Below are 22,330 nucleotides of genomic sequence, written 5' to 3' on the forward strand. Positions count from 1 at the left end.
TGAAAAGAATGATCCACTGCAGGGTACATTAACCCAGAGAGACCACTGCAGTGTCGTGAGGTGATCCACTGCAGGCAGCACTAACTGGGGGTTATCCACTGCAGTGATCCCCTGCGACCCAGAGAGATCGGCTGTAGGTGACCTGGAGAGAGCCACTGCAGGTACATCAGTGTCCTGGAAAGATCAGTCTTGATCGGGAAAGATCCACTGCAGGGTTCAGTGGCCTAGAAAGATCCACCGTGGCCAGGAGTTACATGGAGAGATCTGCACCAGAAATCCATTGCTAGAGAGATCCACCATAGGAACAGGTGACCCAGAGAGATCAGCTGCAGAAAGCTAATGCTCCCAACAAGGAGCTGAGGAGATCTGCCTCAGGCTTGGCAGTTACCTGGAATAGTCTGACTGCAGACATTCTAGTAATCTAGAGAGATCCACCTAGGGCAAGTGATCAGGAATGTATCCACATAAGGCAGAAGTACCCTGTAACAGATCCTCTGTAGCCCCTTCATACCTCAGAATAAATCTCCAGCAGCCAACAGTCCCCAGGTTAGATCCACTGGCTCTATGCTTCCATGACCGGGCGTGATCTGTGAAGGCCTAGAATCCATCCTCCACAGCCTTGAAATAGATCCACCGCGGGCCGGAACAGATCGGCTACAGCCTGGGACACCCAGGAGCGGACCGATCCTTGTGGGGCACACCCGGGGATCAGATCCACTCCCTCGGCGTTCACTGCAGCTCCACCTGTAATCCAGTTTTGTTCTGGCCTCCGTCAGCAACCCTGCCACACACTGACGTGGGTCCACTGAGATCCCCCTCCACGGACCGCGTGTTAACCTGAAGCTTTGCACCCGGGTACATTCTCTGTCACCATGTCCTCTCTCCCCTCCCCCTAGTCCAGTGTGGGCTGTCTGTTCTTCCCAGTCAGATGTTCTTCCATTCTCACATTCCGATCACTTAATGTTAACGATAACATCCTGTCCCATCCAGAACTCCAACACCCACTTACCCCCAACAATGCATAAATGCTGCCCCTCCATTCAGCTCTAACAAAGAGGCATCTACACTCGAAATGTTAGCTTGTTGCTTCTCCACAGGTGTTGTCTGACCCACTGTGATCTTCAGCATTTATTTGTTTTCAGTATAGGCTAAAAAGAGCTTGGTGTTGCAAACCATGCAACACAGAAATCAGTGTGAGAGACTTGGGATTCGACCTAATTGTGCAGAGCAAATTCCAATCAATCCAGAAGGAGTTGTAATTTGCAGCCTGAAAGATTTGAATGCTTTTAGGAAGTAATCGGAGAGTCCATCAACAGATGAAGAGATCAATGGGCCTGCAGTGAAAGATCAACTGAAGATGAAAGTCATCCATCTCTCTAGATCATGTACACCCAACCTCTAACCTGTTCCCTCACTGAATCTGGATCTTGAAACCCCGCCCCGCCATGTACCCTGACCCCTCCGCTCCCTCCATGTAACCTCAATCATCCCTCACCCTGTTCCTGGAGCCCTCCCCCACCCTGTACTCAGACCCGTCCCACACCCTGTATTCAGACCCCTCCCACACCCTGTATCCTGAACACTCCCCCACCCTGTACTCAGACCCGTACCACACCCTGTATCCTGACCCTCCACCACCCTGTACTCAGACCCCTCCCACACCCTGTATCCTGACCCTCCACCACCCTGTATCCTGAACTCCCACACCCTGTATCCTGAACCCTCCCCCACCGTATCCTAACCCTCCACCACCCTGTATCCTGAACTCCCACACCCTGTATCCAGACCCCTCCCACACCCTGTACTCAGACCCTTCCCCACCCTGTATCCAGACCCCTCCCACATCCTGTATCCAGACCCCTCCCACACCCTGTACTCAGACCCTTCCCCACCTTGTATTCAGACCCCTCCCACACCCTGTATCCAGACCCTTCCCCACCCTGTACTCAGACCCTTCCCACACCCTGTATCCTGACCCTCCCCGACCCTATATTCAGGCTCCTCCAACACCGTGTATCCTTATCCCTCCCACACCCTTTACTCAGACCCTTCCCACACCCTATATCCTGAACTCTCCCCCACCCTGTATTCAGACCCCTCCCCCACCCTGTATCCTGAACACTCCCCCACCCTGTACTCAGACCCCTCCCCACCCTGTATCCTGACCCTCCCCCACCCTGTATTCAGACCCCTCCCACACCCTGTATCCTGACCCTCCCCCACCCTGTATTCAGACCCCTCCCACACCCTGTATCCTGAACACTCCCCCACCCTGTATTCAGACCCCTCCCCCACCCTGTATTCAGACCCCTCCCACACCCTGTATCCTGACCCTCCCCCAACCTGTTATTCAGACCCCTCCCACACCCTGTATCCTGACCCTCCCCCACCCTGTATTCAGACCCCTCCCACACCCTGTATCCTGAACCCTCGCCCACCCTGAATTCAGACTCACCCACACCATGTATCCTGAACCCTCCCCCACCCTGTACTCAGACCCCTCCCACACCCTGTATCCTGAACCCTCCCACACCCTGTATCCTGACCCTCCACCACCCTGTACTCAGACCCCTCCCACACCCTGTATCCTGAACCCTCGCCCACCCTGTATCCTGAACCCTCCCACACCGTATCCTAACCCTCTACCACCCTGTATCCTGAACTCCCACACCCTGTATCCAGACCCCTCCCACACCCTGTACTCAGACCCTTCCCCACCCTGAATTCAGACTCACCTACACCGTGTATCCTGAACCCTCCCCCACCCTGTACTCAGACCCCTCCCACACCCTGTATCCTGAACCCTCCACCACCCTGTACTCAGACCCCTCCCACACCCTGTATCCTGACCCTCCACCACCCTGTATCCTGAACTCCAACACCCTGTATCCTGAACCCTCGCGGACCCTGTACTCAGACCCTTCCCCACCCTGTATCCAGACCCCTCCCACACCCTGTACTCATACCCTTCCCCACCCTGTGTCCAGACCACTCCCACACCCTGTACTCAAACCCTTCCCACACCGTGCATCCTGAACCTCCCCCACCCTGTATTCAGGCTCCTCCCACACTGTGTATCCTTATCCCTCCCACACCCTTTACTCAGACCCCTCCCACACCCTCTATCCTGAACTCTCCACCACCCTGTATCCAGACCCTTCCCCACCCTGTACTCAGACCCTTCCCACACCCTGTATTCAGACCCTTCCCACACCCTGTATTCAGACCCCTCCCACACCCTGTATTCAGACCCCTCCCACACTCTGTATCCTGACCCTCCACCACCCTGTACCCAGACCCCTCCCACACCCTGTACTCAGGCCCTTCCCCACCCTGTATCCAGACCCCTCCCACATCCTGTATCCAGACCCCTCCCACACCCTGTACTCAGGCCCTTCCCCACCCTGTATCCAGACCCTTCCCCACCTTGTATTCAGATCCCTCCCACACCGTATCCTTACCCTCCCCCACCCTGCACTCAGACCCCTCCCACACCGTGTAGCCTGAGCCCTCCCCCACCCTGCACTCACACCCCTACCACACCCTGTATCCTGAACCCGCCCTAACCCTGTCCCCTTACCCCACCCCATGACCCGACCCCTCCCCCATAGTCTACTCTGACAGCTCCCCAACCCTGCATCCTGACTCCTCTCCCAAAGTGGACCCTGGTCACTCCCCCACCCTGTAACCTGACCCCTCCCCAAATTAAGACCCTCACCCTCCCCCATCCGGTTAACTGACCCCACCCAACAGCGGCGCCCTCTTGCCCCACCCACCGCAAGATCGGACACGCCTCCCTCTGACCACGCCCACCAACTGCAAAGCTCCGACTCTGGCACCGCCCCTTAAGATGGCCCGGCCCTCCATTGTGAACGGCTCCACAAACCCCGCCCCCTCCCGCTGAAACAGGCACTGATCCCGCCCCCGTCGGAAACGGCCCCGCCCCTCCCGATGTACCCATTAACCGTGACTTCTGACCTCGCCCGGTTTGGAATGTTCTGGAGACCCCCCGCGCCTGCGCGCTGTCACCGGAAGCTGCTGTCCGGAGAGTCCGAACCTAGGGCCTGGTCTCCACAGTGAGGCCTGGGTTTGGGGTTCGGTGAGTCTCCAGGAAGGTATACCCCACAGAGAGGTGAGATGTTCAATAACTCACTGTTTACAGTGGATCCATGGTGATATGGGGGGGGTGGGGGGTGTAGCTCCCTGTGTTTGTGTCTGTTTAAAGTGGATCCATGGTGACATGGGGGGGGGGCGTAGCTCTCTGTGTCTGTGATACAGAGTATCTGTTTACAGTGGATCCATGGTGACATTGGTCGGGGTGTAGCTCTCTGTGTCTGTTTAAAGTGGATCCATGGTGATCTCAGGGGGGTGTAGCTCTCTATGTCTGTTTACAGTGGATCCATGGTGATCCTAGGGGGGTGTGGCTCCCTGTGTTTGTGTCTGTTTACAGTGGATCCATGGTGATATGGGGTTTGTAGCTCTCTGTGTCTGTGATACAGAGTATCTGTTTACTGTGGATCCATGGTGATATCAGGGGGGTGTAGCTCTCTGTGTCTGTTTACAGTGGATCCATGGTGATATCAGGGGGGTGTAGCTCTCTGTGTTTGTGTCTGTTTACGGTGGATCCATGGTGATCTCAGGGGGGTGTAGCTCTCTGTGTCTGTGATACAGAGTATCTGTTTACAGTGGATCCATGGTGACATCGGGGGGGTGTAGCTCTCTGTGTCTGTGATACAAAGTATCTGTTTACAGTGGATCCATGGTGACATCGGGGGGGGTGTAGCTCTCTGTGTCTGTGATACAAAGTATCTGTTTACAGTGGATCCATGGTGACATCGGAGGGGTGTAGCTCCTTGTGTCTATTTCTCTTCCCAGTGGATCCATGGAGATATTTAGGGTTCTAGCTCTCTGTGTCTATGATAGAGAGTATGTGTTTACAGTGGATCCATTGAGATGTCAGGCGTGTAGCTGTCAGTGTCTGTGATAGAGAGTATCTGTTTTCAGTCAATCCATGGGGAAATTTGAGTGAGATAGATTCTATCTGTGGTTTACCTATGGAGATACCGGGTGTCGCTTTCTGTGACAGGGAGATAGTGTGTTTGTTTCAAGCAAATCTGAGAGATCTGGAGATGTAAGTGTGTAATGGTGATGACATAGTGTTTGTTTATATTGAATCCATGTAGGTGTTTGGGATGTACCTGTGTGAGAGCGAGAGAGACAATATCTGTTTATTGTGAATCTAAAGCACTATGAGAGGGTTCAGCTGTGTTCAGTGAGGGTACCTGTTTTGTCTTGAATCAGAGAGTATCTGCTGACCAGATGTCCTAAATTAATCTCGTTTATGTGAATCCATTGAGCTGTCTTAGTGTAGCTGTGTCTGTGTGATAGAGAGCATCTGTTGACAGTGGAGACGTGGGAGGGTGTAAGTATGCTTTTGTGTATAAAATATGTTTGTATGTATGTATGCATAAATAACAGTGTGATGCCAACAGCATGGGTTCTGGCTACCATGAAGGAACTCTTCTTTTCAACCTCTCTCCCCTAGCCTGGCCTGTGGTGGCCCTCGGGTTAAATCTCCACCTATCGTCTCTCCCTGATGAGACAGCTACCTCATTATCTGGTAAGATTATGGCAACGTGGTCTGGTTAAGGTAATTCTGTGGAGATATCAGGGGATGTAGCTATGTGTCTGAGTGAGAAAGAATCCATTGATAGTGAATCAATGGACAACTCGCTCAAAGCCTGTCTTACTTCTTTTATTATCTACCAATTTTGAAAAATTTTGGTAAACTTTTAGTGACTGTCACCATTTTCACAGTGCACCCAACTAATCCAGCTGTCTTGCTACAATACAGTGTAAGGACAACTAGGGATAGAGTCATAGAGATATACAGCGCAGGAGCAGACCCTTCAGTTCAACTCGTCCATACCAACCAGATACCCCAAATTATTTTAGTCCCATTTGCCAGCATTTGGCCCTATCCCTCGAAATGCTTCCTTTTCATACACCCACCCAGATGCTTTTTAAATGTTGTAATTGTACCAGCCTCCATCTCTTCCTCTGGCAGCTCATTGCATTCACATACCACCCTCTGCGTGAAAAAGACTGCCACTTAGGTCCTTTTAAATCTTTCCCCTCCCACCTTAAACCTATATTGTCTGGTTTTGGACTCTGCTGTCCTGGGGCAAGGGTCCTTAGCCAGTCACTCTACCTGTGCCCCTCAGGAGCTTGTAAACTTCTATAAGGTCACCTCTCAGCCTCCAACACTCTAGGCACAACAGCCCCAGCCTATTCAGCCTGTCCCTCTAGCTCAAACCTTCCAACCCTGGCAACATCCTTGTAAATCTTTTATGAACCCTTTCACGTTTCACAATATCCTTTCTATAGCAGGGAGACCAGAACTGAATGCAACATTGGACAAGCATGGATAGGGTGAACAGCCAAGGTTTTTTCCTAGGGTGGAGGGAGTCCAAAAATAAAGAACACAGGTTTAAGGTGGGAGAGGAAAGATTTAAAAAGGGCCTGAGGGGTAACTTTTTCATGTAGAGGATGGTACTTGTGTAGAATGAGGTGCCAGAGGAAGTGGTGAAGGTTGGTACAATTCCAACATTTAGAAGTAGTCTGGATGGGTATATGAATTGAAGGGTTTAGAGGGATTTGAGTCAAATGCTGGCAAATTGGACTGGGTCAGATTGGGATGTCTGGTTGACATGGACAAGTTGGGCAGAAGGGTTTGACTCTACAACTGTGACTCTATATCATGGAGTCTATCTGTGTGTGCACATAAGAGAGAATATCTGTGGGTACTAGAACCATGGACATATCAGCAGAGCTTCTGCATGCATAAGGTAGACAGTATCTTTTGATATTGAATCCATGGAGTTGCCAGGGTTTAGTCATGTGTAAGGGAGGTGGCGTATCTGTTTCTAGTGAATCCTTGGAGATATCAGAAAGTGTAGTTGTGTGTGAGGCAGAGATGTATCTGCTTCTTTTTCCCTTTATTCATTCACAGGATGAGGGTGTCGCTGACTAGGCAGCATTCATTGCCTACCTGGACAATTAAGAATTGCTGTGGGTCTGGAGTCACATGTAGGCCAGACCAGGTAAGGATGGCAGTCTCCTTTCCTAAAGGTCATTAGTGAACCAGGTGGGTTTTTCTGACAATCGACAATGGATTCATAGCTGTCATTAGATTGTTAATTCCAGACATTTATTGAATTCAAATTCTACCACCTGATTTGAACCCAGGTCCCCAGAACATTATCTGGGTCTCTAGATTAACAGTTCAGCGATAATACCAGTAGGCCATCGCCTCCCCTTTAATGAATTCATGGAGATATCACGGGTGTAGCTGTGTATCTCTGCAATAGAGTGTATGTATTGATGATGGGGTGGAGGGAGGGGAAAAGGATAAATGCTAAGTGAAGATGGATTCCAGAGAGAGAGAGATAGAGAAAGACACAGTTGGGCAGACAAAGAAATGGGTAAAGGTCAGCCTGGGAGAATGAACAGCTGCTAACTGGGACTTCTGGCGGCTGCTAATGGGTTGTTGATGGTAGCAACCCACATGATGATAAGGCCTGGTGTGTTGGGGTTGGGATAAGGACATGGGAGAAGGTGCTAAGGCCCTAAAATTGTTGAACTTAATTTTGAGTCATAGTCATTCAGCGCGGAAACAGACCCTTCCATCCAACCCATCCACGCTGACCACATTTCCCAAACTGAACTAGTCCTACTTGTCTGCATGTGGCCTATATCCCTCTTAAACCTTTCTTGTTCATGTACCTGTCCAAATGTCTTTTGAATGTTATAACTCTATCTGCATCTACCACTTCCTTTGGCAGTTTGTCCACACACAAACCACCCTCTGTGAGTGAAAAATTGCCCTTCAGGGTCTCTTCTAAATCTTTCTCCTCTCACCTTAAAAATATGCCTCCTAGTTTGAATGCCTCCTCTCCCCCGCCATCCTAGGCAAAAGAACTTTGTTATTTACCTTATCTATACTCTTCATGATTTTATAAACCTCTGTAAGATCACCCCTCAAACTCTTCCACTCTGGCGAGGAAAGGTCCCAGTCTAACCAGTCTCTCCTTATAACTCAAACCCTCCATAGCCAGAAACATCCTGGTAAATCTTTTCTGAACCCGCTCCAATTTAATAATATCCTTCCAACTAAACCGGTACAAGAGGCCTCACCAATATCCTGTGCAACCTCAACAAGACATCCTGAGGGGTTACCAGTTACCATAAACTGAATTGGGCTAGCCATACGAATGCTGCGGCTACAACAGCACTTCGGACACTAGGAATTTTGCAGCGAGTCACTCATCTCTTGTCTCCCTCAATGTCTGTTCACCAACTAAAAGGCACATCACGAGTGCAATGGAATATTCTTCCTAGCCCTGGACGAGTGCAACTCACACAACATTCAAGAGGCTTGTTGCCATGCAGAACAAAGCAACCCTTTCACTGGCATCCCATCCACCACATGCAGCGTTCACTTCGCTCGTCGTTGACATACAGTGACGGTAGCCTGTACCATCGACAAGATACACTATAGTAAGGCTCCTCCAACAACATCTTCAAACATGTAACCTTTACCACCTTGAACAATAAGGGCTGCAGATGTTTCAAAGCTACACACCATTCTAACTTGGAACTAGTTGCATCTCTACAGTGCTGCCAGGTCAAAATCCTGGAACTGACCACCTTACAGCACTGTGGGTGCCAACAACTGCAACGGTTCAAGAAAACAGCTCACCACTACCTTCTCCAGGGCAATTAGAGATGGGCAATAAATGCTGGCCATTCCCGAATGAATTTTAAAAAAAATACTGATCATCCTCATATCTAGATCACATTAGATCTAGAAATAATATATCCCAACAAACTGAAAGAAGAATAGAGCTACAACATTGGCATCTATCTGACAGTTTGTTGCCTGTAGCTAAAGCTGTCTGTATGCTGAGATTTTTAAAATCATATAACAATTTATATGACTTTGAATTTATAACTATTTCTGCACTACCTCTGATCAGTAAAGTGCATGGCGACTTAATCCATGTGTAACACAGATCTCTGCCATACTCAACAGATGTACCAGGGCTGATGCTGAGACAAGTTGTTCAAGTATAGTGGGGGTCCAAAGAGGGAGAGAGAAATGGTGAGGGCAAGGGAGAAAAGGAAGATTGAAGAGACGAATTAGGAGCTGAAGTAAGGCTCGACCTCTAAGATCATGACTAGTCTGAATTCTCCATGTTCTGCCATTCTCCCCCACCAAATAACCTTTTGCCCCCTTGCTGATCGACATACCATCTATCTTTGGTCTGAAAAGATTCCAAGTCTCTGTTTCTACCACCATTTGAGGAAGAGAAGTCCAAAGACTCATGACCATCTCTGAGAAGTTTCTGATAATGTCTGTCTTAGATGGATGATCTTTTGCTTTGGAAAGAGAAGGGTGGGGTATGGTGATTGAGCTACACCAAGCTTCAGCAGAAAAGTCTGACCAAATGCAACAATGAGATCAGTGTCAAAGGGTTTCAGCCCAAAACGTTGACTTACCTGCCCCTCGAAAGCTGACCGACCTGCTGTGCTTTTCCAGCCTCTAACTTGTGGAGAATGAGATCAGGAGTTCCTTAGGTTAGTGTCCTAGGTCCAACCACCTTCAGCTGCTTCATCCCTTCATCATAAGGTCAGAAGTGGGGATGGTCGCCAATGATTGCGCAATGTTCAGCACCATTCGTGACTCCTCAGATACTGAAGCAGTCCGTGTTCAAATGCAGCAAGACCTGGACAACATCTACATATAACAAGTAACTTTCACACAATGCAAATGTCAGGCAATGGCCATCTCCAACAACAGAGAATTTACCATTGTCCCCTGAAATTCAATTGCATTACCATCACTGAATCTCCTACTCTCAACATCTTGAAGGTCACCATTGACCAGAAACTGTACTGGGCTCGCCGTATAAATAGTGGCTACAAGAGTAGGTCAGAGGCTAAGAATACTTCAGTGAGTGACTCACCTCCTGACTCCATAAAGTCTATCTATATTTGACAAGGCGTATGTCAGGAGTGTGATGGAATACTCCCCTCTTGTCCAGATGGGTGCAGCTCCAACAACACTCAAGAAGCTCAACATCACCCAGGTCAAACCAGCCCACTTAATTCATGGCACATTCACTCCCTCCACCACTGACGCACAGTAGCAGCAGTGTGTACTATCTACAAGATGCACTGCAGAAATTTACCAAAGATCCTTAGACAGCATCTTCCAAATACACAACCACTTCCATCTAGAAGGACAAGGGAATCAGATACGTGGAAATGCCTCCGCCTGCAAGCTCCGAATCCTCTAGATTTGGAATTAGATCAAAAAACCGAAAGACCTGCAGAGGCTGTAAGTCAGAAGCAAGAATAAGAATTTTTGGAAAAACTCAGCAGGTCTGAAGGGTCACTGGACCTTAAATGTTAATTCTGATTTCTCTTCACGGATGCTGCCAGACCTGCTGAGCTTTTCCAGCAATTCCTGTTTCCATTGGAAATAGATGGCTGTTCCTTCAGTGTCACTGGGTCAAAATTTCTGGAATTCACTTCCAGCACGTGGCCTGCAATGGTTCAAGAAAGCAGCTCGCCGTCCCCACCTGAGGGACAGCTAGGAATGGGCAGTAAATGCTGTGCTCAGCCAGCAACATCCCATATCCCACAAATGAATAAAAGAAATGGGGATAATAAGGTGTGGAGCTGGACGAACACAGCAGGCCAAGCAGCATCATAGGAACAGGAAAGCTGATGTCTCGGGCCTAGACCCTTCTTCAGAAGTGGGGACTTGTCTTGTTCATTGATGTGTCCTGTGTATTCCAGGTCTGGGGATACGGAGTTCCGACATCTTGGGGGGAAACAATGGAAATGGGAAAAGAGACGGAAGTATTGCTGAGCGATCAGCCGGGATCCTCGGAAGGCCACGGGATGGGCCAGCAGGCTCCCAGCGTCCAGGAAGATGACTGCTTTCAGTGCTTTGTCTGTGGCAAGGGCTTCCGCTGGGCATGCCTGCTGAAGAGGCACCTGCGGGTTCACACTGGCGAGAAGCCCTTCGAGTGTGCTGTGTGCAAGAAGTGCTTCAGTAAGTCCAGCAACCTGACCCGGCATCGGAGGTTTCACACCGGCGAGAAACCCTTTGAGTGCACCGTGTGCCAGAAACGCTTCTCCACCTGCAACGACCTGCGAGTGCACCAGCGAATCCATACAGGGGAGAAACCCTTTGAGTGTGCCGTCTGCAAGAAACGGTTTTACACGTCTGGCCACTTGATAAGGCATCAGCGGACTCACAGCGGGTCGGGGCCTGTTTGGACCACCGCTCGTTAACTCAAGACTTCCCGTGGTGCTGAATCTCCGGGATGTCTAAATTTCTGCAAAGCGGGTGACGGACGGTGAACCCCACCCTGTCACAAGGTTAAACCTTGTCCGTTTTGGACGGAGTACTGGAACAACCGTGTGGTTACTGTCCGTCAGTCAAACTCCAGCCCCTAAAATGGAACCGTTGTGAACCTGAAATCTCATTCACTGAACTATTGCTGGAGTTTTCTTTTAAAAGATCGTGTCACCTTTTCAGATTGCCTCGCTCCACTTTTCTGATTCTCAGTTGCCTGTGGGGATCGGAACAGTAGTTGGGAACCAAGGTGACTGATGTCCTACGTGGACATCTCCCAAGATGCTCTTTGTCCGGTAAATTCAGCCTTGCATATTTGGCCAGGACATCTCTTTACACTTCTGAAACTCCTTTCCCCTCCAAATGCAGGATCATCGATGTTTTGCCATACTGAGACTCTGTGCAAAGTGAGAAGGATTGTACTGTATGCTGTGAGCTTGTGATATTACTCAGTGAATCCAGTCAGAAACCTGCGTCCTGCTGGAAAGTTCCTCAGCGCCAGATGGCTACCTCCACTGGTTATTTTCACGAGACTGCCACAGATTGATGCAGGATGGATTGCCACCTTGTCGTCAGAAACCCTGCAGTGTGGAAGCAGGCCATTCAGCCCATTGAGTCGACACAGACCCTCTGAAGAGCCTCCCACACAGACAGTCCCCCCCCCCTCCCCCACCCTGTCTCTGTAACCCTGCATTTCCCATTGCTAACTCACCTATCCTGCACATCCCGGAACACTATGAGCAATTTAGCAAGGCCAATCCACCCAAACCTGCGCATCTTTGGATTGTGGGAGGAAACTGGAGCACCCGGAAGAAACCCATGCAGAGATGGGGGAGAATGTGCAAACTCCATACAGCCAGTCGCCCCAGGGTGGAATCGAATCCAGGCCCCTGGCACTGTGAGGAAGCTGTACTAACCACTGTGCCACTGTGGCTCACCCTAGTGCTTCTTATCTCTAATACTTGGCACATGCCAATTAATAGACCCAATCTGATTTCCTCTTCCCACTGAATGCTTCTCTGCATAGTCACCCAAACCTGACCTTAACCTAAAGGGACACCATCTGCTCATGTGGTACCATCTTCATTTCTGCTCCCTTGCAGTGGGACAGTCCCAGCTCCTTGCTACCTCATAGTGGTGCAGTCCCAGCCCCTTGCCTCCTCATGGTGGTACAATCCCAATTCATGACCCCTCACAGTGGTACAGTCTCAGCCCTTTTGCTGTGGTATAGTTCTAGCTGTTTGCCCCTTCATGGCAGTTCAGTCCCAGCCCCTTGCCTCATCGTGGTGGTACCCACCCACCCAGCCTCTTGCCCGCTCATAGTCTGTCCATCCTTGCCTACTTGCATGATGTGGAATGTTGATGTCTTGTCTGAAGCTCAGAAAAATGAAGGTCTCTGATTTCTTGACACTCTTCTGCCTATTGTTAGAGAATATACCAGATTCTAAAAGAATCAGCACAGGAGGAATCCACTGAACCTAAGTGATCAGTGCTGGTGCCTCACTATCATATGTGGAGAGATTGGAGTGACTGGGCTTGTATACACTTGAGTTTAGAAGGATGAGAGGGGATCTGATTGAGACGTATAAGATAATTAAAGAATTGGACACTCTGGAGGCAGGAAGCATGTTTCCGCTGATGGGGGAGTCCAGAACCAGAGGACACAGTTTAAAAATAAGGGGTAGGCCATTTAGAACAGAGTTGAGGAGTAACTTCTTCACCCAGAGAGTGGTGAATGCTCTGCCCCAGAAGGCAGTGGAGGCCAAGTCTCTGGATACTTTCAAGAAAGAGATGGATAGAGCTCTTAAGGATAGTGGAATCAAGGGTTATGGGGATAAGGCAGGGACAGGATACTGATTGTGGATGATCAGCCATGATCATAATGAATGGTAGTGCTGGCTCGAAGGGCCAAATGGTCGACTCCTGCACTTATTGTCTATTGTCTCACCCCACCAATCTGTCCTCTCTCCCTTGTGTTTCTAAGGTTCCCTTATAGTCATCTGTAATAGTTGTTTCAATCGTAATGTGGTTGTGCGTCCCACATTCTCACTGTGTCTCAGTGCAGTCACTTCTGATTTTTATTCCCCTCGCATTTACCTTATCTGTCTTAGTTTTATGGTCTGTCCCTCCTGTCAGGCTGTCCTTCAAACCTACCTTTTTGACCAAAGCTTTTGACTGCCCGGCCTAACATCTCCATACGCATTTCGCGTGTCAGAGTTTGTCTCATGCAGTGTGCCTTGGAATGTTGCACAGTTGAAGGTGCTATTTCTATAAGTGCATACCACTACGAGAGGTTTTGAAAACTCTTGCTTCTGTTTGTTTGAATATGGTACATGGCTGGTATGTCCCTGATCACCTTTGGACTCTAAATAACTTCTGCAGGATGGTGGCAATAGAAGCTGAATTTCCCAACTCTCACTAAGGGTTGAACAATAGTTCAAGTCGGATTGAAGATAATGTGGTGAAGATAAAGGCAGCTTTCACACTGTGACTGATCAGAAATCCTCTATCAGACTACCAAACAAAACAACTAGGAAGGCAAGGGGGTTCTGAAAGGTATTAATTTTGTTGTTATGATGTGTTTGATGTGTATCCAAAGATAACACTTGTGAGCGGTGTTTGCGGACCTGGCTATAACCCTGAGAATGCAAGCCTTGCTTACAATACATGGTGGCACAGCAGCTCAGTGGTTAGCACTGCTGCCTCACAGCGCCAGGGATCAGGGTTTGATTAGAGCCTCCAGCTGTGTGAAGTTTGCTCATTCTCCCCGTGTCTGCCTAGGTTTTCTCCCACAGTCCAAAGACGTGCAAGTTAGGGTGGATTAGCCATGCTGAATTGCCTATTGTGTCCAGGGTTGTGTAGGCTAGGTGGGTTAGCCATGGTAAATGCTGGGTTACATGGATACGGTAGGTGAGTGGGCTGCACTTTGCAGGGTTGGAGTGGACTCAATGCGAGCGAGTTTTGAGAAGATTTGTAGCTCAGGTTGAGGTTCTGGATGTGAGTTTGCTCGCTGAGCTGGAAGGTTAGTTTTCAGATGTTTCGTCACCATTCTAGGTAACATCATCAGTGAGCCTCCGACGAAGCGCTGGTGTTATGTCCCACTTTCTATAATAGAAAGTGGGACATAACACCAGCGCTTCGTCGGAGGCTCACTGATGATGTTACCTAGAATGGTGATGAAACGTCTGAAAACTAAACTTCCAGCTCAGCGAGCAAACTCACATCCTGGACTCAATGCGCTGAGTGACTTGCTTCCACACCATAGAGATTCTGTGATTCTGTCTGTTTAGGAGTTTGCAAGGAATCATTAGCATTGATAGCGAAGGGAGAGAGGTTTTCTGCTGGTGGCTGTACCTCGAGATGGTCAAAAGAGCCCTTTCTTCATTTAGAGTGGCGCAGGTGTCCCCCAACTGCCTCAGAAGGTTTGATTTAATCAGTGTAAATTTAAGGCTGAGTTCTTTTTTTTCTTTATTATGTCAGACAAGGGCATTTGGAGTCAGGATACAGACCAGACACAATCTCATCAATAAACAGTAGGAGCTGAATGCCTTTCTCCTGTCCTGAGGACTATGTCGCTGGGATCTTGTTTTCACCCTCGCTGTGTTTGGATTTGGGGTTTGGTTCCATGGGTCCCCTCTATTTGAAAGCTTCTCTCCACTCAATCTTCTTCTGACCACTAGTCCTGAGTAAGAAGTGTGCGCAAGTGGGACTATTTTAGTCTGGAAAACTTTGACCAGCGTGGACAAATTGGACCGAAGGGTCTGTTTCTCTGCTGTATGACTCAAAGTAACATATTGTACTCACCTGGCTCTTCAGAGAGTCAGTTTAGTGCACAACTGAGCAAAAGAGGTAGTCAGACTGCAGCTAGAATATCTCTGAATGGTATAGCTGAAATACTGTGAAGTCCCAAAACTATCATTGGGCACAATGGAGCTGAATAAATTGTCTAGTATGTTTGTATTTGAATTGAGTAGCCTGGTTCATTAGCACCTAGTCATGTTCCACATTGTCTCTCCACGTTTCTTATAAGGGGCGATACTACTGAAGCGGAGCAAAGAAGTGGGCACCAGGAAGGATGAGCAAGAGGTAAGAAAAAAATGGAGGTTGAGTTAACAACAGAAGTAACTTGTGGTCCGCAGACCATCAGATACTGCTTTTGCAAGACGTCTGTCTCTCCTGATGCTATGTCAGTCTCTATTTGTCGTGGGAAGCTCCAGTTTTCTTACAGGCACTCGTGACGGCTCAAGTCCCAAAAATGGCTGATGTCTGGAGCAGGTTTTCTGAAGCAAGCTATTCTTGAATGGCACAGTCTTAATTGTCATAGCGCAGACGGTGACTGTACCCATCACATCCAAACTGGCTCTCTGATCAAGCAGCTCATTATGTGCCATTCTCCCTGTAATCCTGCACATTGATCCTTTTCAGATGAGAGATTCCCAATTGAATCTGCCTCTCTAATACCATCTCTGGCAGCGCCTTCCAAAGTCTAACTGCTGGCTGCCTGAGATAGCTTTATCTTGCATCGTTTTCTCTTTTGTCAGTCTCTTTTAAATCTGTGTCCTCGGTTTTTCTTTTTGATCCTGTCATAAAATGAGAACGGATTCTCCCAATCTGGTCTGTTAAACCTCTCAAAATTTTGCGTGCCAAGATCTCCACTTGGTCTTCTGTGCTATAATGAAACCGGTCCCAACTTCTCCTGTCTATCTTTGTGACTGAAGTTCCTCAACCTTTCAAACATTTTCATCAATCTTTTCTGGACCCTATTCCATACCTTCACTTCCTTCCTGAAGTGCAGTGCCACTAACTCCCTTTGATTTGGTGATGGCAAACAAGGCAGAATAGGTGAGTTGTCATTCTGTGAAGAAATATTGTATGATGATCGCAATTTTAAAATTTTGTTCATTCATGGGGCCTGGGCGTCATGGGTTAGGCCAGTGTTTACTGCCCATCCCTAATTGTCAAGAGGGCAGTTAAGAGTCAACTGCATTGCTGTGGCTAGAGTCATGTGTAGGCCAGACAAGGTTAAGACAATGGGTTTCCTTAAAGAAACTGCATACAACAATCAACAGTAGTTTCTTTTTTAATTCCAAATTTTTCCTGATTGAATTGAGTTTTCACCTTCTGCCAGGATGGGATTCAAACCCACGGACCCAGAACGTTAATCTGGGACCTGGATAACTTGTCCAGTGGCATTGCCACTACGCCACAGCCTCCTGTGTTTGATAATGCCTGAGAGAATGAGGTCTCTAAACTTGGGTAAGGTTGACGTTAAAAGAATGCAGCACAAGATGATGCACATAAATAGAATCATCAGTGGAGACGTCTGTGGAGAGGAAATTTGTTTACTAGGTTTCCCTTGTGGAATTGAACAACCACGGTCTGCCAACGAGGTAGCATTTGGACAGTGAGCTAAACCAGGTCACTATAGGCTAGTTAGCTTCTGTCAGTTGGTAATTGGAGTCTATTGTAAAGGATGTAACAACAGAGCATTTACAGATACATAATTATGATCACACAGATTCAGCATGACTTCGTGAAGGGGAGATCATGCCTGAAAAATTTATTACACTTTCTTGAAGAGTTAATAAGTAGGATAGATAAAGGGAGACCAATAGATGTAATATATTTGGATTTCCAAAAGGCGTTTGATAAGGTATTACACAAGGGTACTCAGTGAGATAACAGCCCATGACTTTGAGATGAGTATTAGCGTAGATTGAGGATTAGGAATAGGAGCTGGCCATTCATTCTCTTGAACCTGTTCCACCATTCAATGAAATCATTTCTGATCTTTAACCTAACTCCATATACCAGCCTTTGGCCCATATCCCTTAATAACATTATTTAACAAAAGTTTGTCTATCTCAGATTCTGATCCAGTATCCACTGCTATTTATGAAAGACAGTTCCAAACATCTACCACCCTTTGTGCGTGAAAGTGCTTCCTAACATCTCTCCTGAATAGTCTGGTCCTAATTCTCGGATCATGCCGCCTAGTTCATCAATCCCCAATCAGTTGAAAATCTTTTTCTACCTAGTGTTTGCCTGTTAATAATCTTGAGACTCTGATCAGATCACCTGTTAACTTTCTAAATTCTAGAGAAAACAGGCCTAATCTGTATAGTCTCTCCTCATAACTTAACCCCTGAAGTATCGGCCTTGGAAATCTACGTTGTACTCCCTCCAAGACTCCCAAGAGGGATCTAACAGGCTTTAGTATAACTGTGGCATAACTTCTGTATCAGTCCTCTAGTTCTAAAGGCCAGCATTCCATTAGCTTTCTGGATTATTTTCTAAACCTGTTTGTGACATTATAAAGAGCAATGGACCTGAACCTTTGGGCATCCACTGTACTTGACTTTGTGCCTGACCTGACCTATCCGTTCTTGCTACCGAAGCCCATGTTGATGATCTGTAGACATGGGTTCAAGCCCTACTACCAACAACTGGTGAAATCTGAATTGTTACTAATTTAGTGATCTGCAAGAGTGATTCCAGGAATGAGTAACTTCAGATATGAAGATCGTTATGGTAGTTAAGTGACCAGAATAGACCCAAACATGACTGAGATGAGTTCTGATTCCCAAATCTCAGAATTGTTATGGTGTAGAAACAGGCCATTTGGCCCATCATACCTGTACTGGTTCTGTTACTAGTGCCAATCTCCTGCCTTTCCCATATCCACTCCCACCCTCCTAGCCATTTTCCACTCCTTTGTCACCTAACTGTTCTTCTCTCTCTTTGGGCTGTATCTCCACCTATCATCTACTCCTTACACCCCCTCTCCCCACCCTATCTTGTGCATAAAAATCAACTTTTCCCTAGCTACTATCAGTTCTGAGGAAGGATCACTGGACCTGAAATGTTGACTCTAATTTCTCTCCACAGATGTTGCCACACCCTCTGGGCCATACCGTCAATTTCTGTTTTTGTTTTTTTTCTGTCTAATACTCCTCTCAACTTCCAGAATTGAACCTGCCTGCAATATATTTCCAGGCAGTGCATTCCAGAACCTTATTTCTACCTGAGTGCTAACTTTATGTGATTCATGCACCAGGGCAATGAATAACTCTGCCAATGATTATGTGCAGTTTGAAGGTCTTCAGTAAAGCTTTCTCAACACTGTCCCAATCAAACACTCCCAATAAAGGGACAGCATACTGTTAGATACAGAATAATGCTCTCACTGCATGGACTCCATCAAATAATCCCAGCATAGATCAGTACGGGATTAGAGATAGGGTAAAGTGCCCTTTACTCTTTAACTGAAGGTAAAGTCTCTTCAACATATCTACAACAAATACCTCCAGGATAGGTACAGCACGAATTAAGATAGGCAGTAGAGATAAAGAGTACACTGTCTAAATAAAACACTACCAAGACAGGTACAGACCAGGGTTAAAGTATTATGTGCCTACACTTGTCCCCATCAAATACTCCCAGCACAGAAACAGTACGGGATTAAATACAGAACCAGTCTTCCTTTGCTACTATAAACTGAAAGTAAAGCCCTCTCTACTCATTTAAGCTGGAAGGATAGTGAAAATAAAGCACCTTGACACTGATCTGATTAAACACTTCCCCCAGGACTGGAACAGCACGTGGTTAGATACAGAATAATGCTCCATCTGCATTGTCCACATAAAAGACTTCTAGGACAGATACAGTGTGGGGGTAGATTCAGAGTAAAGTCATCTCTCCACGGACCCCATTAAACACTCCCAGGACAGGGACAACACCAGGTTAGATAAGAGAGTAATACTCCTTCTGCACCTGTCCAAATCAAAGTCATCCAGGGCAGATCCAATATGGGACTAGATACAGAGTAAATTCCCTTTCTGATTGACCCAAAAGCAACGATCCCTTTACTCTTTTAAGTTGAAAAATAAAGCACCTCCTAGATTATCTCCATCAAATACTCCCAGGACAGGGACAGCACAGGGTTAGATGTAGAATAAAGTTCCCTTTACTCTTTTAAACTGAAAATAAAGTTTCCTCCATAACTGTACCTCAAAGTCTTCCAAGGCAGATACAGCTTAGGGTTAAATACAGAGTAAAGCTCCTTCTACACTGCCTCCATTGGTCACTCCCAAGTCAGGATAGCACAGGGTTAGATACACAGAGTAAAGCTGTGTCTAACTATCCCCATCAAATATTCACAGAACGTATACAGTATGGGGTTAGATACAAAGTAAAGCCCCCCCCCCCCACCTTCACACTGCCCCAATCAAACATTCCCTGGACTGGGACAGTATGGGTTTAAGATGCACAGTAAAGTAACCTCTACACTCCCCACATCAAACACTCCCATTACTGATGCAGCATGGGGCAGATACAGAATAACCCTCCCTCTATTCTTTTAAACAAAGATCCTTTTACCCTTCCAAAAATTAACGTACAGCCCAGGTTAGATACAGAATAAAATTTCCTCCACGCTGTTCCCATCAAGCCGTCCCCAGGGAAGTACAGTTTGGGGTTAGACATAGTGAAGCCCCCTCTACGCTGTCTCCATCAAACAGTCTGAGGACAGAAACAGCACAGGGTTAGATACAGAGCAAAGTTCCTTCCGCAATCCCAGAAGAGATACAGTTTGGGACTAGATACAGATTGAAATTCATTCTACTCTTTTAATTTGAAAGCAAATCTCCCTCGACACTGTTCTGGTCAAACACTCCCAGGACAGGGATAGCATGGGCTTAGACACAGCCTTGCTCTATGAAACTGACGGTGGAGCTCCCACAAGTCTTTTAAATCGGAAGTGAGCTCTCTCTACAATTTTACACTGGAAGTAAAACTGGAAGTAAACTGCAAGTATAGCTCATTCTAGAATGTTCCATCAAACAATCCCAGGACAGGGACAGCACAGGGTCAGATACAGAGTAAAGCTCCTTCTATACTGTTCCCATCAAACATTCCCAAAACAGATACAGAGTAAAGCCCTCTCTACTTGTGAATGAATTAATGATTTTGTTGTCGCATGCTATTTACAGTGAGAGAAACAGTAAAATAGAGTGAAAAGCTTCTCCGTTGTTACCGTGATTCGGTGCTATTTTGAATTGTTTAAAGAGTAAGCAGAGAGATAGCTTAAAGACAGTGCAGCCACTCTCAGCCAGCTCCTCATCAAGGATGCCTGCGCTGCAGTCTAAACCAGACCCAAACAACATGAAATCACCAGTCCTCAGGCTCCATCTTCCGCTGCTGGGCCTACCTAGCATCCGTCAAGTCCAATGTCAGATCCTGCCCTGGCCCTGGAAAACTAAGTAGGGGCTCACTTGGTGCTGCCACAAGGTCTGTGCTGGGCCCATTCGTCACACTCGAGTCTGCATTGGGATTGCTCGCCGCTACCAATAGGAGTAAAGGGAAATAAACCAGTAAAGAAAGGAAAAAACAAAAAGTGGTCAGAGCAGATGAACCCCCAGCACACTAACCCTATTTTGCCATCATGTTGATGACATCAGAAGTTAAAGTTCACTTCACACTGTGCCCACCAAACCCTCCCAGCACAGGGTTAGATAGAGAGCGAAGCTTCCGCTCCAGTGTCCCCCAGTCAAACGTTCCCCAGGCACAGCATAGGGTTAGATACAGAGTGAAACTCTCTCTACGCCGTCACCCCCATCAAACACTCCTAGGACAGGGATAGCATGGGGTTAGACACAGTATAAAGCTCTCTCTATACCGTCCCCCATCAAACATCCCAAGTCAGGGACGGTTTGGGGTTAGATACAGACTAAAGCTCTTTTAAATTAACAGTAAAGCTCTCTCTACACTGTTCCCAACAAACACTCCTAGGGTAGATTTAACACAGAGAAAAAACTCCCCATCCTGTTTTAAATTGAAAGTAAAGCTCGCTCCACACTGTTCCCCATCAACCACATCCCGGTCAGGTACACAACAGTGTTGGATGGGGAGGAAAGCTACTTCTACTCTTTTAAACTGAAAGCTACCTTACACAGTTCCCATCAGTCACTCCCAAGACAGCCAGGACTTTGTGTTTGACAAAAAAATAAAGCTCCTTCTGCTCTTTTCAACTGAAAGTATACAGCTTTAAACTTTTAAAAATCCTCCCTCTACTCAACTCTATCAAACACTCCTATCCGTTTCTGAAGAAGGGTCGAGGCCCAAAACATCAGTTTTCCTGCTCCTCTGATGCCTGTTAGCCTGCTGTGTTCATCCAGTTCCACACCTTGTTATCACAGCAATGAAGCATGGGTTAGACAAAATGGGGTTAGATAGAGAGTAAAGCTGACTTTGCTCTTTTGAACAGAAAGTACATATTGCTGTGCTCTTTTTCTGAAGGTAAAGCTCCATCTACATTGTCCCACTGAAACACTCCCAGGACTGGTACACGAAAGAGTTAAGATACAGAGTAAAGTTACCTCCACTCTTTTAAACTGAAAGTAAAGCTCCCTGAACCTTTCCATCTTCAAACACTCCCTGAAGGAAGACGACACAGGTTGGTGGCATAACCAGGACCAGAATAACTGAGAAGGAGATCCTGATGTGGAACAGATCGCTGTTCCTTTAGAAAAGCAAAACCAGAAGAACTGTGGATACTGTAAATCAGGAACAAAGCCAGTAGTTGCTGGAAAAGCTCAGCAGGTCTGGCAGCATCTGTGAAGCAAAATCAGAGTTAACGTTTCGGGTCCAATGATCGTTCCTCAGCTGTAAGGAAGCTTGAGACATCAATCGCCTTAACCTCTCCACCCCCCTCACACACTCCACCCTCTCCCCCCGCAGAACGTGCAGCCCGCCGCTCCAGTCCCCACCTAAGCAGAAAACCCGCGGACGAGGGAGGCACAGTAGTAGTATGGCACACTGACTTCTACATCACCGAGGTCAGGCACCAACACTCCGACCCCTCCTCCTACCGTCCCCTGGATCATGACCCCCAATCCCGAG

At 47.4% G+C, this 22,330-nt stretch overlaps 1 protein-coding gene across 12 annotated transcripts in view; it reads left to right on the plus strand.

The window, feature by feature from the left end:
- The first annotated feature begins 3,957 nt into the window (after positions 1-3,957).
- The window catches only part of LOC125449938 (tubulin alpha-1C chain-like), a 56,819-nt gene continuing 38,446 nt past the window's right edge, over positions 3,958-22,330 (plus strand). For 2 of the 12 annotated variants that reach the window (XM_059643225.1, XM_059643221.1), the window contains exons 1-3: positions 3,958-4,132; positions 7,013-7,103; positions 15,462-15,517. The gene's annotated coding sequence lies outside the window, so the exon portion shown is untranslated. Of the gene's footprint in view, positions 4,133-4,776; positions 5,423-5,545; positions 5,621-7,012; positions 7,104-11,368; positions 13,988-15,461; positions 15,518-22,330 lie in introns of those variants that run through there. The other 10 variants (XM_048525847.2, XM_048525849.2, XM_059643224.1 and 7 more) reach the window with 9 other exon arrangements.

Source organism: Stegostoma tigrinum, chromosome 49, assembly GCF_030684315.1.
Source record: "Stegostoma tigrinum isolate sSteTig4 chromosome 49, sSteTig4.hap1, whole genome shotgun sequence".
NCBI lineage: Eukaryota > Metazoa > Chordata > Chondrichthyes > Orectolobiformes > Stegostomatidae > Stegostoma > Stegostoma tigrinum.